Below are 15,588 nucleotides of genomic sequence, written 5' to 3' on the forward strand. Positions count from 1 at the left end.
ATGTCCTCCCGATTTCTTGGGTGCTGTCCACTGCGTTGACCCTGTCCACTATTCTTCGCCATAGCTCCATCTTCCTTGCAATGGAGGTGTGCTGCACCTGTGCTCCGAATAGCTGTGGCTCTACCTGGACGATATCCTCCACCATGACCCTGAGCTCCTCCTCCGAGAACCTGGGGTGTCTTTGCCGTGCCATGGGGTGGTGTAGGTGATGTGTGGGGTGGTGTGTGGGGTGATAAGTGTGCTGATATGTAGTGGTGTGTAGTGTGAGGTGCGTAGAAGTTATGTGGGTGATGGTGTTGTGTGCTTGCGGATGCTAGTACTGTTGATGGTGGTGTCGCTCTCGATTTCCGTGGCCCGGCGGTGTGTTGGCGGTCTTCTGCACGGCGGTAAGCGGCTTTTAATGTTGTAATGACCACCTTAATGCTAAAATCTCTGTTCTGACAGAGTGCACTCTTTGGTAGTTAGTATATATCAGTCTTCAGACACTCATGAAAATTTGATTGAGCAGTAGGGACGCCTCCATTCAACTTGAGGGTAACTGGATAATTGGAATGAGCTATAAGCTCTGGTCAGAATGTTCAAAGAAGCTTGGCATATGAAACAACATAGACGTTGAACAGGATTGTAAAGATGAGCACTGAGAGACACACTATTCAGAAATCTTAAAAGTGCATTGATAAGGGGCCCAGCTGTTCCACCTAAGAAGCTCGCACCACAAGTGCCAAATCTGCCCCAAAATATTAATAATGAGTCCACAAAACACTGAATCAAGATCATGAATGCTGACAGAGAATGCTAGCAGCAAGGAAGGGGAGTATGAAGGGGGCAAACACTGTTGTGAAGGACTGGAGATCAACTCCATTGAGAAGTTCTCATGACTAAAGGAGCTGCAGCCATGGAGAAGAACAAGCACAAGCTGTGGCCAGGAAAAGAGAGCTGCTGAGAGCAGATGCTGTTATAGGAGACTTGAGTTGTGCGTTGACAAGGAACTCCTATGGCAGGAAGTGGAAGAGACAGTGATCAAGGATGAGTGTGGCAGGAAGTGGCAGTGACAATGGTCAGGGATGAGTGTTGATGGCTGGAGGATCTACTGATGCTTCCATGAGACAGACATGTTGCGCACCACTGCCACACTGATGAAATTGAAGAGAGGGCTGAAAGGCATTTGGGAGTAATATTAAGAAAGGTGCTGTGGCTGGAACTTTCTACCCCTATTTCACCTTCGGCTTTTAGGTGAGGAGATGTTTGTAGGAATCGAGACATGAGAGAGGAAAAGGAAAGGAAAGGGGAATGTAGATGCTGGGACACTGAAAAGAAAATATGAAATCATGATGCCATACATGGAAATAAGGCTGCCTGGAGAGCAAGCCCCAAGGACCAAAATTACCCACTATGACCATGGAGCCAGAAGTGGAGTAAGCCAGAGCAGAACTACTTGGATGAGTGAACACCCATGGTCAAAAAAGTCAGGGTCTTGTAGTTGATGACCTTGTAGACTACTTATGCAGGGCTTCCTGATGAAAGAAAGAGGGAGAAGGCTTGTGAGGTTGAGGAGTGTGGTGCACATAGGAAAAGAAAATAGTGATATAGAGACAATAGAAAGAAACAGCGGATCGTCTGCTATTCAAAATGCTGAACAGATCTTTAGGGGAATAAACTTGTTCAAGAAGGAAGAAGAAAAATGAAGATGTGAGGGCTGACATTGACTGCAACCCGTGATGTTAGCTGTAAAGGTACTGCTCAAACTACAGAAGTGCGTACCCCCAAAAAGAACTGCGCTCTCTCAAGTAAAGTTTTTTATTTGACTGTTGGATGCTCTCCACTGAAGGGCCAGAAAAGACTGTGCTAATATTACTAATGGTTGTAAGGATCTGCTGAGGAACCCTGAACACACATGGCCTGCTCAAGAAAATGGCAATCAAGAATGATAATAGCCATCTTACTAAAGATGACCTGCGCACCACGTTGGGTGTCTATGTGCGTAATGTAAAGAAGACCTGAAGCAGGAATTTGCAGAAATACACAAAACATTGAAACAGTCACCCTCTTCAGGCAAGATGTGTACTAAGTAAGTCAAAAGGTGCAATATTTGGAAGTTTCATAACTGCATAGAAACACAGCAGACTGTGATTGACAAGATGGCAGAGATAGAGACCATAATACTGATACTGCAAGAGAACTGCAAAAATCTGGAAACAGAGCCCGTAGGGATAATATTAGAATCAGAAATGTCTTGGAGAAAGCAGAAAGCTCAGATGTTATGGAATATATACATAAGATGTTTGTTCAAATTTTGGACCTTAGGAGGTTGAAACAGTTTGGATAGAAAAAGCGCACAGAGTTGGTCCAAAGGCACAACGACCCACCAATAAGCCCAGAGATATTGTGGCTAAGCTAATGTACTACTGGCAGATAGAGTTTGATCTGAGAGGTGAGATGGCAGGGCCCCCTTGACTTAGCTCATTTTGACCCTTGCCAAACGGAAACAACTCCATGGTGGATGAGCTCACAAAAAGGCAGCTCTGCTTTTGATGGCTGTTTCCCTGTGGGATTAAATTTCAACTAGGCATGGAGAGGCATCATGTCAGAAAAGAGAAGATGGCTCGAGTATGATGTTTTTCTTTGCAGATACCCCTGCTGTTAACACGGCTGCTGGTACATTGTACTGAACTAACAATTCTCCATTTGATCTGGGAACAGTCTTGCCTTGAAGTCACCTGCCATGACCAAAATAGCACTGGTGTATTTATGACAGTCTCCAGTTCATCAGTCCAATTATTCCAAATATAAACCTCCTCTTAATGAATGTACATATTGATTAGCACTACTACTTTCCATTTTATGTTATTTACTCCTAATCCCACTATCATAATCTGAGAACCACATGAGAATCCTATCACATCTATAATTATTGTTACAATTTTACTGGAGGTGAGGCTCATTAACTCAGCTGAAAGTCTGCCTCTGCCTTGTTCGTGTCAGAGACTATGAACAAAGCCCTCACCATTGTTGTTCTCCCACAGCCAGGTTTCTTGTAATAACATGATGTGGTAGTTGCTTAATATTTCATCTACGTGGCGACTTTTTATATTCTTCAAACCTATGTACACTGCAATTTACAAGTTTAAGGTGGCAGGAAAACTCCATATTCTATGCTTCCTCCTCCCTTCCGACCCAATCTTGACTGCCCAATAACTCAGCAGGGGAACATAAAGGCAATTAAGCCCCATTCTAGGAGCCGATCAGAGATGATTGAGGAGCATATAATTTGAAACGACAATTCTTAGGTCATTATTACTCTGCTGAGTGGCATTCCCATAAGGCTAAAAAGGGTTTGAGTGACCTAAAAAAACAGTTGAATAGAATGAGATAAATTCCCTCGGTTTTGAGGATAGGCCCTTATGGTGATTTAATAATGGAGCCCCATTGACTCCCTTACTATTGCTAAAACTTCTGTTAATATCCGCAGAGCTTGACCTGTGAGCTCTTCATCTGCCTTACACACAATGTTGACTATAAAAGGGAACACACAATGCAACTTGGTCTCTTCCCTACAGCCTTCACCCATCTGGAGACCTACATGAACAAGGTCCCAGTAGCTATTCATGGGAGTTTAGGTATCTACTTAAAGATGAATAGCAAATTGAATGTATTTGTCGGGCATCATTTTTTACTTTCTTTGCTTTTCAATTTATGCATAATAATAAAGTCTGGCCACTTGGTTTAGTGGTTGCAGACCGAATGGGTGATATATCAGCAGGATCGATCACCTCTCCAGAGGAATCAGAGTCCACTTTCTTCTGGTACAAGCAATTAAACTATCCCTTCTTTTGATAGATAAGGAGTTTTTGGGTTGAATGTTTTAGAGGTTCCCCTTCTTCCCCATCTTTTGCCCCTTTTAAAGAGTTTTATACTAGTAGACTTGGCATTACCTCTCAAAAGTGCAGACCCTGATGGGGTTGTACGCCATGGCTGATTTTTACCAAACCCCACCCCCAAATTGTTTGGTTTGGTCACCTTTGGCACGGGGATTACCCTGGGTCTGTTATGCAACTCTTTTCTTGTTGAGTTCCTTGACCAAAAAGAATTCTGTTTATATTTGTTCTTCGTGCCAGCTGAGGCCAAAACATGATTTAGAGTGAAGTTCAGATAACCATAGTTAAAATGAATTTTCTTAAAAAGCAAGGATTGTCTGGAAATACACTCAGTATGTTGAGTCGTACCTGGCACAGCCTCTACCCGCTCGGACAAAAACTGGCGGGTGGGACAACAACTGGGGGGTGCATTCCTGTGTGATTGATTGCTGATCTTCCTGACTTTACCTGTGCTTTGCGCAGAGATTTTCCTCTACCGGTCTAATTAGTGTAGACAGATGTATATTCACGTTATGTAATTCAGAGCTAACTCCTTTTAGATAACTTGTTTGCAATAACTGGTTACAGTTAATCACTACCAAAGTTTCCAAAATCCCTTGTAAGGTCTTTTGCATCAGCAGAACTACATCCAGTAATGATGAAGAAGACAATGTCTCAATGTTGAGTATTGTCTGAAGATATTTGATTTTGATCTGCTGCTTCAGCTGGAGTGTCATTCGATGAACGAGCTGACCCAGGCTGGGGGTCAGTCCAGCTTAGAAGAATTTAATGAATGACAGATGGATTAAAAGTTAATGAATTGTGGGAAGCAAAGAAGGCATGGGGAAGATAAGAGTCTGCATCCTTTCCCCTTTTAGAAGATGAAACTGCGCCCCCCCCAAAAAAAAAAACACCCAACGATTCTTGTCCGAATTCAATTTCAGGAATCCTTTGACTTTCATGTGATTACCGGATTTCCATCTCTTCGTCCAGAAGTGGGTCTGCCTTGAGCTTAACATTCTTAGAGACACATTTTCTGGTTGAGTCGGATAGTGGAGAGATATCCTTATCTTTTCCCACATCTGTAAATCTTCTCGCTTCTTTTCTTTGTTACTTCCCCTTTTTGGTGAGATTTTGTTTGCCCATTTTATTCATGGCTGAAGTTTCAGCAGATGATGGCTTTTTAGATCTTAGGGATGGAGGAGAATAAGAAGCTGGGGTAGTATCCACCCATTATATCCTTGTGAACAACCCTCAATATGGGTATACATTTTGATCAGCAAACGAAGGAGGTTCAACCAAGATGGGCAAGATCCACCTGCAGAAACCAGATTGGACTCAAACTCTGAAGGCAGTTTGCTAAAAATATGGTAATATTCTCTTTGTGAGTTGTAACTCATGATAATAAAACATGGGGTCATAGGATGCTTATTAAACCACTTATCTCCCCTCTACAGCCCGCCTCCGTCTTACCAATCTCCACCACACAAAGATTCACAAGCCTTTGAATTGGACCCTTGGAGCGCTAATAAACTTTCTGCAGCTCTCTCATCTCACTTTCCTCTTCCTGTCCAGCTCCAAACTCTGAATGTTCAATAGTGGCAGAGATTTAAAATTTGGCCACAGTTCTATGCTCACCACATTTTGTTAAAAACCCAGTATCAACCTGGAAGTTATTGAGGCAAGGTGAAACTCCAGCCCTACAACCACCAGGGAGTCTTGGCACCCTGCCATGCGTCCTTACCCATTTGGATCCCCAGAGGTTTGGACATAGTTTGCTGGCAGGTAATCTGCCACACCTCTCCCAGGTCAGGGAAGGAAGCGGTTTTAATAGCCCACACTATGGCCATCGACTACCCTCCATTGTCTACTGCTGCAGCAATGTTCCATGGTGTGAAGGTGGGCAGGCTGCTCTCCTCCAAGCAGACTCTACTTCGGCTATGCACTGGTTCCACATGAGGGTCAATAGTCTCCGTCCCCACGGGCCCACTGAACAGTCTACTGGATTTTGGCATGTTTGGACTGTGAGGCTGGCAGGAGGTGTCTCAGTCTCCTCGGAGTTCTGAAGAGCTGTCTCCAGCATTCACCCACAGCCTGACATCGACAGCGGACACAAGCATGGCTTGGGCTTGAGCCATTGTGGAAGAAAGGCATTGCGGTTGCCTATTGTTCAAAATGTTGAGAACACCCACTGAGCTCAAGCTCAATAAATCGTGAAGGGCTGGTAGATGCTTCTAAGCTGAGCTGTTTCTTCTTCCAGTGCCTGGGAATTCTCTAAGCTCTAACAGGGCTTCTCCAATTCCATCCACTGTGGCCAGTAACAATGGACACAGCTTTGTTAAAATGACAATAACATTATTACACAGACAACTTAGGATTCCACTACACATTCAGTCATGCACAAATACCCATTTCAGTGATGAGAGTGTGTTGGCTTTCAGGAGCCTCTGCTGAATAATTCTGATTACCCTAGCCTCCTGTCCTTTCGTGGTCCTCTCCCGTGGGACCACACACCTCAGGTTCAGAGTTTGAGGGAAGGTCTATTAGTTCAGCTTGTACTCCACTTGGTGTCTCAGCACTCAGTCTCTCAGGTGTAGGCCCACTCAGTCACTCACTCAGACTGTAGGAGCAGCACTGGTCTATGTTTTGCCCTCCTGCAGCAGCAGGTTCTCACTCATTGCAAGGAATTTCCAGGCTGCACATGATTGTCTTTCAGGGAGCTGCATGGCGTGTCACTCAAAGAGTGTCAGCACAAGTGGAGGCTTCTGTCAGTGGCCCACTTCCAGGTAGCTGGCTGTGGATCATGCCTCACTCAGTCAATCTAGTGGGATGTCTTACAGTGTGTCTTAGTATAGTACTCTTGTGAGTACTTGATGTTCTTCTTGAACACCACAGCCACACTTCCACAGTTGACGATTTTTCATTATGGTGGTCACCAGGAGCAGTTTTAGGCACACATTGCCTCAAGACATGACCTCACTTCTTCAAGAGACACACACAGGGCACCTCTATGACCACTTGGTCTTCAGGAATGGTCCCCACCCAACTGAACACTTTGGCAGTGCCACACAGTCCCCTGTGGGGCACAAGACCTACAGCCGGAGCTTATCCCAGTTTCAGTCATACCTATTACCCAGACACATAGCTCCAGATCCCTTGCTAATTATGATGGGGCTAATGGACAAATATCACAATGCCAGGCCTAGCAGTACTATGATTTCTTCAGCAAGTCCCTGTCAGACAGGTCAATTACAGCAATCCTTTCTACAATCAGCTCCTAGTTCAGGGTTTGTGCTTCCTTCCCTCAGTCACAAGTAGAATATCAAGTCCCCCTTGTCAGTTCAGTAATTCCTCATTCAGATTGGCCTCTTGGCAATGTTCTCTCTCCTCTGGGGGGATTGACTGTCAGTGTAACACCAACCCTTGGCTCCGTAGGAGTCTCTGATTACTCTGCGGAGAACCCATTCCTAGGGTAAAAAAACACAACAAGAAACAACAATGGGTCTTGGGCTCCCATATTTATACTGATTTTGAAGATTGAGGATGTGTATTTGCAGTGTACATCCTTGAAACCAATTTGGGTTGTTTCCCCTCTTACAGGCCTGGCCTTTTTCTGCGATGCTGCTCTGCCTGGCAGGACAGTGTACAGGTGCAGTGCCCACCACAGAAATACAAAGAGGTGTGAGCAGGCTGCACACAGCTATTTACGACTCTTCCTTACAGAGATGAGGAAGAGAGACAAGAACTTGTGCCCATTCAAAGGACTCCTTTTCCTAACAACAGATACTGCAGGCCACCCTGCTACCTGTGCCATATTCCTAATTGCAGCTGCAGTCAGAATCATTTTCAGCCAGTGTCTATGAAACGGCCCGGCACTTTTAAAGAAAGGCTGTCGTTCCTCATTATAATTTCTGGTGTTCCCTGTTAAATTTAGGAGATGCCAGCAGTACACATATGCTCTCAGGAGAACAGATCCCGCAAGCCTGTATCACTCGTGCTGAACCGTAGCACACATACAAATGTACAGCACATGAGATGCTTGTATTCAGGATTCCAGGTTCATTGTGAGCAGCTTTTTAGAGGAATTATAATTCACTTAACACGGTATGCTCCCACCTCTGCACTCCAAGCAGGAAACTCAGCACATGGGCAGTAGTAATCTGTCACTATGAGAGTTCTATTAATGCACCTGTCTCACTTCAGAACAAGGTCCAAAACTGATCATTGTCAATTCTAGCTCACGGGATGAGTGTGCGGCATGGCCAAATATAAAAAATCTGGATCACAACTATATGTAGTTCAGGAACATAGGGCAGGTGAAATGACTCTTCATCAAGCAAGGGATTGTCCCATCCCACCAGGCCTCCCCCACCACAGTCTGACTACCCAGTACCTCCATCAACTGTTGTACAAGCCAGTTTGTTTGGAATGCCAAACCACTGGGAAACTCCATCTACAATTGAGTGGTTTGATTCAGGTTTGTGTTCCACTGTGAAGTCTAGACCCTGTAACAAGACAGTTAATCTCAGCAATTTGGGATTTTTATCCTTCATTGCCATCAGCCATTTGACTGGTTTGTGATCTATTTGTACCACAAATTTAGTATTAAATTCAGTTGGAACCATTGAAAATCCTTCACTGTGGCACAACACTCTATGTCCCATTGGATGCTCTCATATTTTTGTCATCATGTTGCGACAAAACTGCTCCAACTCTGGTACCTGAGGCATTGTGTCAGCACTATAGAGGACTGACTGTAGCAAGATACTTTTAGCACAGGTACATTGATTAGTCCTCTCTTCAGTTCCAGTATTGCCTTTGGCATTCCTCAGTTCAGGCTACTTTCCTGGGCTGCTTTTGGATGTCACTACAGTCAACAGAGCTCCAGTGGTCCCATATCCAAACTTTTCCATAGTAACAGATGGGTCCTAAAAAAGACTCACTTCTGTCTGAGTAGTAGGCACTTCTCAACACAACACACTGTAATTTTGCATCCGATGGATGAATCTTCCCGCTCCCTACCTGATACCCAAGGCAGACTACAGTGGACTGCCTCATCTAGCACTTGGTTACCTTAATGGTTAGTTTCATCCTCTGTATCCTGTCCAACACCTGTTCAAGGTGCCCAGGTGGTCCTCCTATTTACTGCTGATCACATCCAGGTAGGCCACACAGAACTCTTCCAACCCTGAGAGAACATGGTTCACCAGGTGTTGAAAAGTGACAGAAACATTCTTCAATCCAAAAGACATTGCCCTAAACTGGAAAAGTGCCTCTGGTGTTGAAAATGCTGTCTTCTCCTTGGCACTTGGTGCAAAAAGTGATATGCCAGTAACTGCTGGTCAGACCAGAGGTGCTCAAGTACTTTGCATCAACCAACTGGTCCACAAGCCTATCAGTTCTTGGGATCGGATGCGCATCTTTCTTGGTGACTTCGTTGAGGTCAAGGTTGTTCGCCTAGAACCACATGCCCCAAGGACCTTGCTTGGGCACCACCACTGGTTTAGCCCAAGGGCTACATGAGTGGTCAATCAGCCCCATATCCAACTTCACAGGCACCTCTACCTTGATGCACTCCTAAACTCAGTCAGACATGTGATGACTTTTTTTAGCAAGAACACTATCACCTGCTTATGCTTCCTGCACATAGCCAGGTGTAAACGCTGAAATCGGTAAAAAGAGTCAAACTTCCTCAACATTTCTTTGCACTCGCTCAGCTGATATTCCATTAATTAAGGGGCTAGGAGTATGCCTTCCACAATTCTAGCCTGTCTGTCACTCTTCAACAAGCCAGGAAGAGTCTCACTGTCTTCTGCACCTTCTTCCAACATGGCCATGATGTTCATTGTGTAATGTGTGTGGAGGTAGGGCTCCAGCCAGTTTATATGGAAAACACATTTGAGTTCCCTTGTGACACCTGTGTCTACCAAGCAGTTCACATCAGGTACTGTCAGCACTACTGACACACACTATTTGTCTTCCAAAGCTCTGGGACAAATGGGCTTCAGTACTAACACTCCTGACCTTCCTGATACCTAGGCAGCATTGCCTTCTGGTAATATAATTTCTTCATCAGCACTTGGCTAGCCTTAACGTTTCCTTTCTGTGACCGATGTATTGCATCATCAACTTCCTGAGGCCAATCACATAGTCAATCACCTCAGTCTGTGGTGATTCCTGAGTTTCTTCCCACCCTTCTGTGATCAAGGTGAGTGATCCCAACACCGGGTGTTCAAACAAAAGATCAAAATGGCTTAATCCTTAACGCTTGTCTGCGAAGTCACAGGGTAGGCAAATAAGAGAGAGGGCACTTCCTCCTGAGGTTCTCTAGTAGAGTTCCCATCATGCTCCTTAAGGTTTTGTTGAACTGCTCCACCAACTCATTGGACTGTGGATGGCACACCATGGAGAAATGGTATGTTACACCAGCTTGCTTCCACATTTCTCTCATATACAGGGAAATGGTGTTTGTACAAAATATCAAGTCCAAACTATTATGTGGACAAAATATTGTGTCAAGAATATCGTGGAAAAGAGTATTGTGAAGTTAAGTTTCTATGGAAATGCAAAATTTTACTGTGCTTAACTCCACATCTACATATTTTGATAATGTACATGTCTTTAAGGTACGTAGATGTGGAGTTAAGAATAGTACATTTATACTTACCTGTTTGCACTTAACTTCTCTATGTTGATTCTCAATATTTTTGACACAATATTTTTCCTACACTATATTTTTGTCTTCGGTATTTTATCAGTGATCCCAAGCAAATTAAGTTGGCTCCTTCGTCACACAGTACTATCTCTGAAAATAAGACCCTGTAAAAGATCCCTAGGTGTCCCCTAGCTACCACCTTTGCAGCCATGATCACATACGAATACCTAATGGCATAATTTACCACAATCAGGATATATGCGTTCCGGAAGCCAAGGGTAGGTTGAGTGAACCAACAAAGTCTATTCTTACCTGCTCGAATACAACACCTACGATGGATAGAGGCACTAATGGTCTTTGGTCTTACCCCTTGATGTGTCATGCAACTGACTAGAAGAGCAGGTTCTAAAGAACCACTCTGTGCTCTACACATCTCTGGTCAGTAGAAGACAGGACCCAATCTATCCTTGGTCTTTCTACTACCCAAGTAACCTGCCAAGGGCAGTTCTTGGGCCAGTGACAACAAGAAATGCCTGTTCACAGTGGAACCACTAGCCTTTATCTAGAACTCGGCCCATGATTCAATGGCTCACTATAGAGTAGCCCATCATCCTAGCCAGCACAGTCTTCTGACCACTTCTTTGTTAACCTGTTCCCGGGCTTCCTCCTGAAGTCTCACAAGTGTAGGGCACTCAACCTGTGCCATTTAGACACGGGCGCTGATGAACTCTATCGGCTGGGAAGAACTATCTGACCAGAATCCTACCATCCGGCCGCTGAACTCCTCTGAGTGGGGGCTTTTATCTGATAACAGTGAGAGACAGCCAGTTGAGCCCCAACAATCACAGAATGAAACGTGCTGACCAGGGATAACAGCTCGACACTGAGAACCTCATGGGTTCGCCTCAAGTGGAGGAGGAAGCCCTGTGCCTGTAACAGAAATCAGCTGGAAACAGTAGGACTACATGGTTTCCCCCCTCCTGTGTCACCCTCGCAGTGGCACACCTTAAAAAGCAAAATGAGAGAGCAGTGGCCTGTGGGCTGTGAGGCACACTGCGGGGCCCCGGGTTACTGGATGGTACCAATTGCGATTACCTAAGGTGAGCGGGACTGACAGGAGGAGAAAGGCTTATCCTGGATGCCGGGGCCGCTAAGCCTGCACCCACAGGCTTGGATGCATTCAGTGGGGCTCCAGGATGCACTAGAGAATCAAGTGAGCTGCTTGGTCCTAGAAGACCTGCCTCCGGTGACCGTGCAGAGACAGCTGCACTGCTGGAGGGTCACTCCTCAGATACAACTAAACATATATTGCCCTCTCTCTGTAATAGCTGCTTGTTATAACTTTACCAGACTGAGAGGTGTGCTAGAAGGACTGCACTAATAAACCAACAATTAGCCTGCACTTCACCTTGTGACACCCAATTGGTGCATAATTCTTTGTGCAATTGATGGTCAGGGAGCCTCTGCTTTGGACAATATTGTGGGCCTTGGGTGAAGAAGTGGAGACTGGCGGACATACCAGGTGACTAACTGACCATGGGCGCTGCTATGCCCTCTTGGGGGGCCTAGTGGAAGTACTGAGCCCATGCCTGTGACCAAGCGGCTAAGAGCAGAGATCCCGAGGTGTGCAAAGGGAGACCCGCTGGAGAACATGAGAAAGGCAGATCAGGGGCAAACCTGCCTCCCTTTTAAAAACTGCCACACAGCCAAACCTCCACAAAATGCTCAGGTGGATCTAGAGCAGGACTTAGGTGCTCAGAGTACGATCACACTAGAGTCCACATTGATGGCCATGAAGCAAAGTCTCCAGTATATTGATGGAAAAATAGACTCTGTGCATCTACGTATGGACCATATGTCAGCAAAGTTGGATAAACGATTGATGAGACACACAGCAGCAAAGCAACAGATATCCATGGCAGAATATAATTTACAATCTGTGATCATGAAATTCTTGAACATGGAGGTGTTGGCAGTACTCCAGGCAAAAAATAAAGATTTGGAGGCCCGATAATGTTGCAATAATTTGCACATCACTGGTGTCCTGGAATCAACCAGTACAGGCAAAATGGAGACTTATATTGAAACAATGCTTACCACATTCTTTCCACTGTTGGTGGTGGAAAGGGCACACTGCTCACTCGTGGTGCGACTGCCCCCTGGGGCGCCGCCACACTCAATCATCACAAAATTGTTAAACTATCAGGATAGAGACACAGTGCTCAGACTGGCACAAGAGAAGAAAGAGCTTGAGTACCAGGGTAAGCAGGTGGCCTTTTACCCAGACATTACGATAGCAGTTCAGGCAGCCCACAGGAATTTATACCCATTAAGAGATAGCTGCAGAAGGCCGGGGTCTCCTACACCATGCTATATCCAGCACACCTCCATATAGACTGTGTTGGAAATCAGAAAATCGTTACAACTCCTAAAGCGGCAAAGGATTGTCTCAAGACTCTTAACCGGAAGCAATAGGACCAGCGTACAGAGGATAATGATGAAGATGACCCTTGACATTGGAGGTGGCCATGGGCTGCTACGTATTGCGCCACCTTCCACTGAAAGCCCCAGTTGGAACAGTTGAGGGTTAAGACTCCCTGTGGACAGACCTGATCAGACTGCCAAGGATTGGTGACACGATCGCACCTCTTCCCGGCCATTCCCGATCACCTGGAGGAGAATTGGGAACCTAGCGGCCCCCATGAGGGTATACCACGAAGGGTATTATAAATAGCAATGTATTACATGCTTTGTTGTACTATGTTATGATTTTGCTTATGATATCTTGTTTTGACAAAGGGGATGTCTTTAACAAGTTTAGGATGCTGAAGTGGGAGGTGGGAAGGTTGTTTGTTTGTTGTTATCAATGCCACCAGAGTACTAGTTACTACACTACTCTTCTAGTGCACAACACGTCACATAATTGGATGCCCACCATAGAGTACAATATACAGATGCTGTTATGGCTCAACCCTTTGACACATAGCTCTACTCACTTGGAACGTACAGAGGCATAATAACCCTTGCAAGACTCAACTTGTCCGCTCCTATCCTGACCGACAAATCCAAATCGCATTCTTGCAGATGACACATCTGACACACAGTACAGAATTGGCCATTGGAACCAGATGGGCAGTCTCTAAGCTGGCATCATCCTACTCCTACTACTCCAGGGGTGTAATGATCCTAGTGAAAGGCGGGGTACAGTTTGCAGTTAGCCATTCTATAATAGATGAGCAGGGTTGCACTGCACTAGCGCACGGAAGCCTATATGGCACACCTATAACTTTAGTAAATACCTATGGCCCAAATATGGATGACCCTGGTTTTTACACAGCACTATGGCACCACATTCACACCTTAACAGCAACGAGTATTGTTGGGGAGTGACCTCAACACTTACGTGGATCGTGACATAGTTAGATCAGTCATGATGGACTGGCATGGCAAGCAGTCTACCGGGGTTATACGAGATTGCCTGGAAGAATGTGGCCTTGTAGACATATGGAGACTCTGACACCAGCACTAAAAGAGAGCACATTCACATCCTCAGTACATGGATTATGGTCTTGGCTAGACAACTGGTTGATGTCTAAAGAGGTGTGCAGGGAGTGGAAGAAGTTACACATGCCTAAAATCCCTACCAGTACTCTCGCCCATTCACATGGAGATTTCCAAGCATCAGCACTACTTGACACAGTGTTCTGAGATGGGATTCATTCAGCAATTATTGAATATGTTCTTAATAATGAGTTTCAGACCTCCTTGAACCCTCCATGAGGAGGCATACCATAAACAGGTGTTGCCCCCCTCACAGTGTGAAGCTCTCATAGTGGCGCTGCTGAAGCCAGATAAAAAGCTGGAACACTATGGGGGTCATTCTGACCCCGGCGGGCGGCGGTTGCCGCCCACCTGGCGGAAACCGCCATTTGGCCGCACCGCGGTCAAAAGACCGCTGGTGCCATTCTGACCTTCCCGCTGGGCCGGCGGGCGCTACCCAAGGTAGCACCCGCCGGTCCAGCGGGAAGGAGCCCTGCAACACAATGGAGCCGGCGGTGTTGCGGGGGTGCGACGGGTGCAGTTGCACCCGTCACGCTTTTCACTGTCTGCTAAGCAGACAGTGAAAAGCTTAATGGGGCCCTGTTAGGAGGCCCCTGCACTGCCCATGCCAGTGGCATGGGCAGTGCAGGGGCCCCCAGGGGCCCCTAGACACCCGTTACCACCAGCCTCTTCCTGGCGGTGACAGCCGTCAAAAACAGGCTGGCGGTAAGGGGGTCAGAATCCCCATGGCGGATTCGCCCAGCCGGGGGGTTTTCTGACCGCGGCGGCAGAATGGGCAAGGAAGCACCGCCAGCCTGTTGGCGGTGCTTCCGTCATTCGCGGCCCTGGCGGTCTTTGACCGCCAGGGTCGGAATGACCCCCTATGTGTCGTACAGACCACTATATAATTAGAGATGCAAACATACTAGCAAAGTTACTGGTGATGCAACTCAAACCACTTCTTCCCAACCTGGCATTACCTGGCCAGTCAGGGTTCATACCAGAATGGTCCACAGTGCATAACCTGTGCACCTTCTTTGCATTATTGTGCCAGCTGAACCCTTTCCTGCAGGCTCCGGCAGTCCTACTGGACGCCGCAGAAGCGTTTGGCTCCATTGACTGGAATATATATTTACAATCATGACTCATATGGGGATGCCTGAAACCTTCCTTCGTTCAATTTGCCTGCTACACACAGTTCTGGTGCCCCAGATACACATCAATGGTCAAGTATCTGGTGGATTTCCCATATGCAGGAAAATGCAACAGGGATGCCCGTCACCATTATTATTTGCCTTAACAGTGGAGCCACTTGCCTGTATGATTTGACAGAGACATGCAACCTCGCATTGAAATATTGGCTATGCTCACTGTTGGAAATTGCCCTACCTGCAGGGCTATCCCCATACTTTGGCCTTTCTCCTACTATTTTTCTGAACATCTTTCTGTTGGCCTTAGGATTCTGATCACTTTACCACTGCTAACCAGTGCTAAAGTGCATGCGCTTCTCCCCGAAAACATGGCAATATTGGTGTATCC

Source organism: Pleurodeles waltl, chromosome 11 (assembly GCF_031143425.1).
Source record: "Pleurodeles waltl isolate 20211129_DDA chromosome 11, aPleWal1.hap1.20221129, whole genome shotgun sequence".
In the NCBI taxonomy this organism is placed as follows: Eukaryota; Metazoa; Chordata; class Amphibia; order Caudata; family Salamandridae; genus Pleurodeles; species Pleurodeles waltl.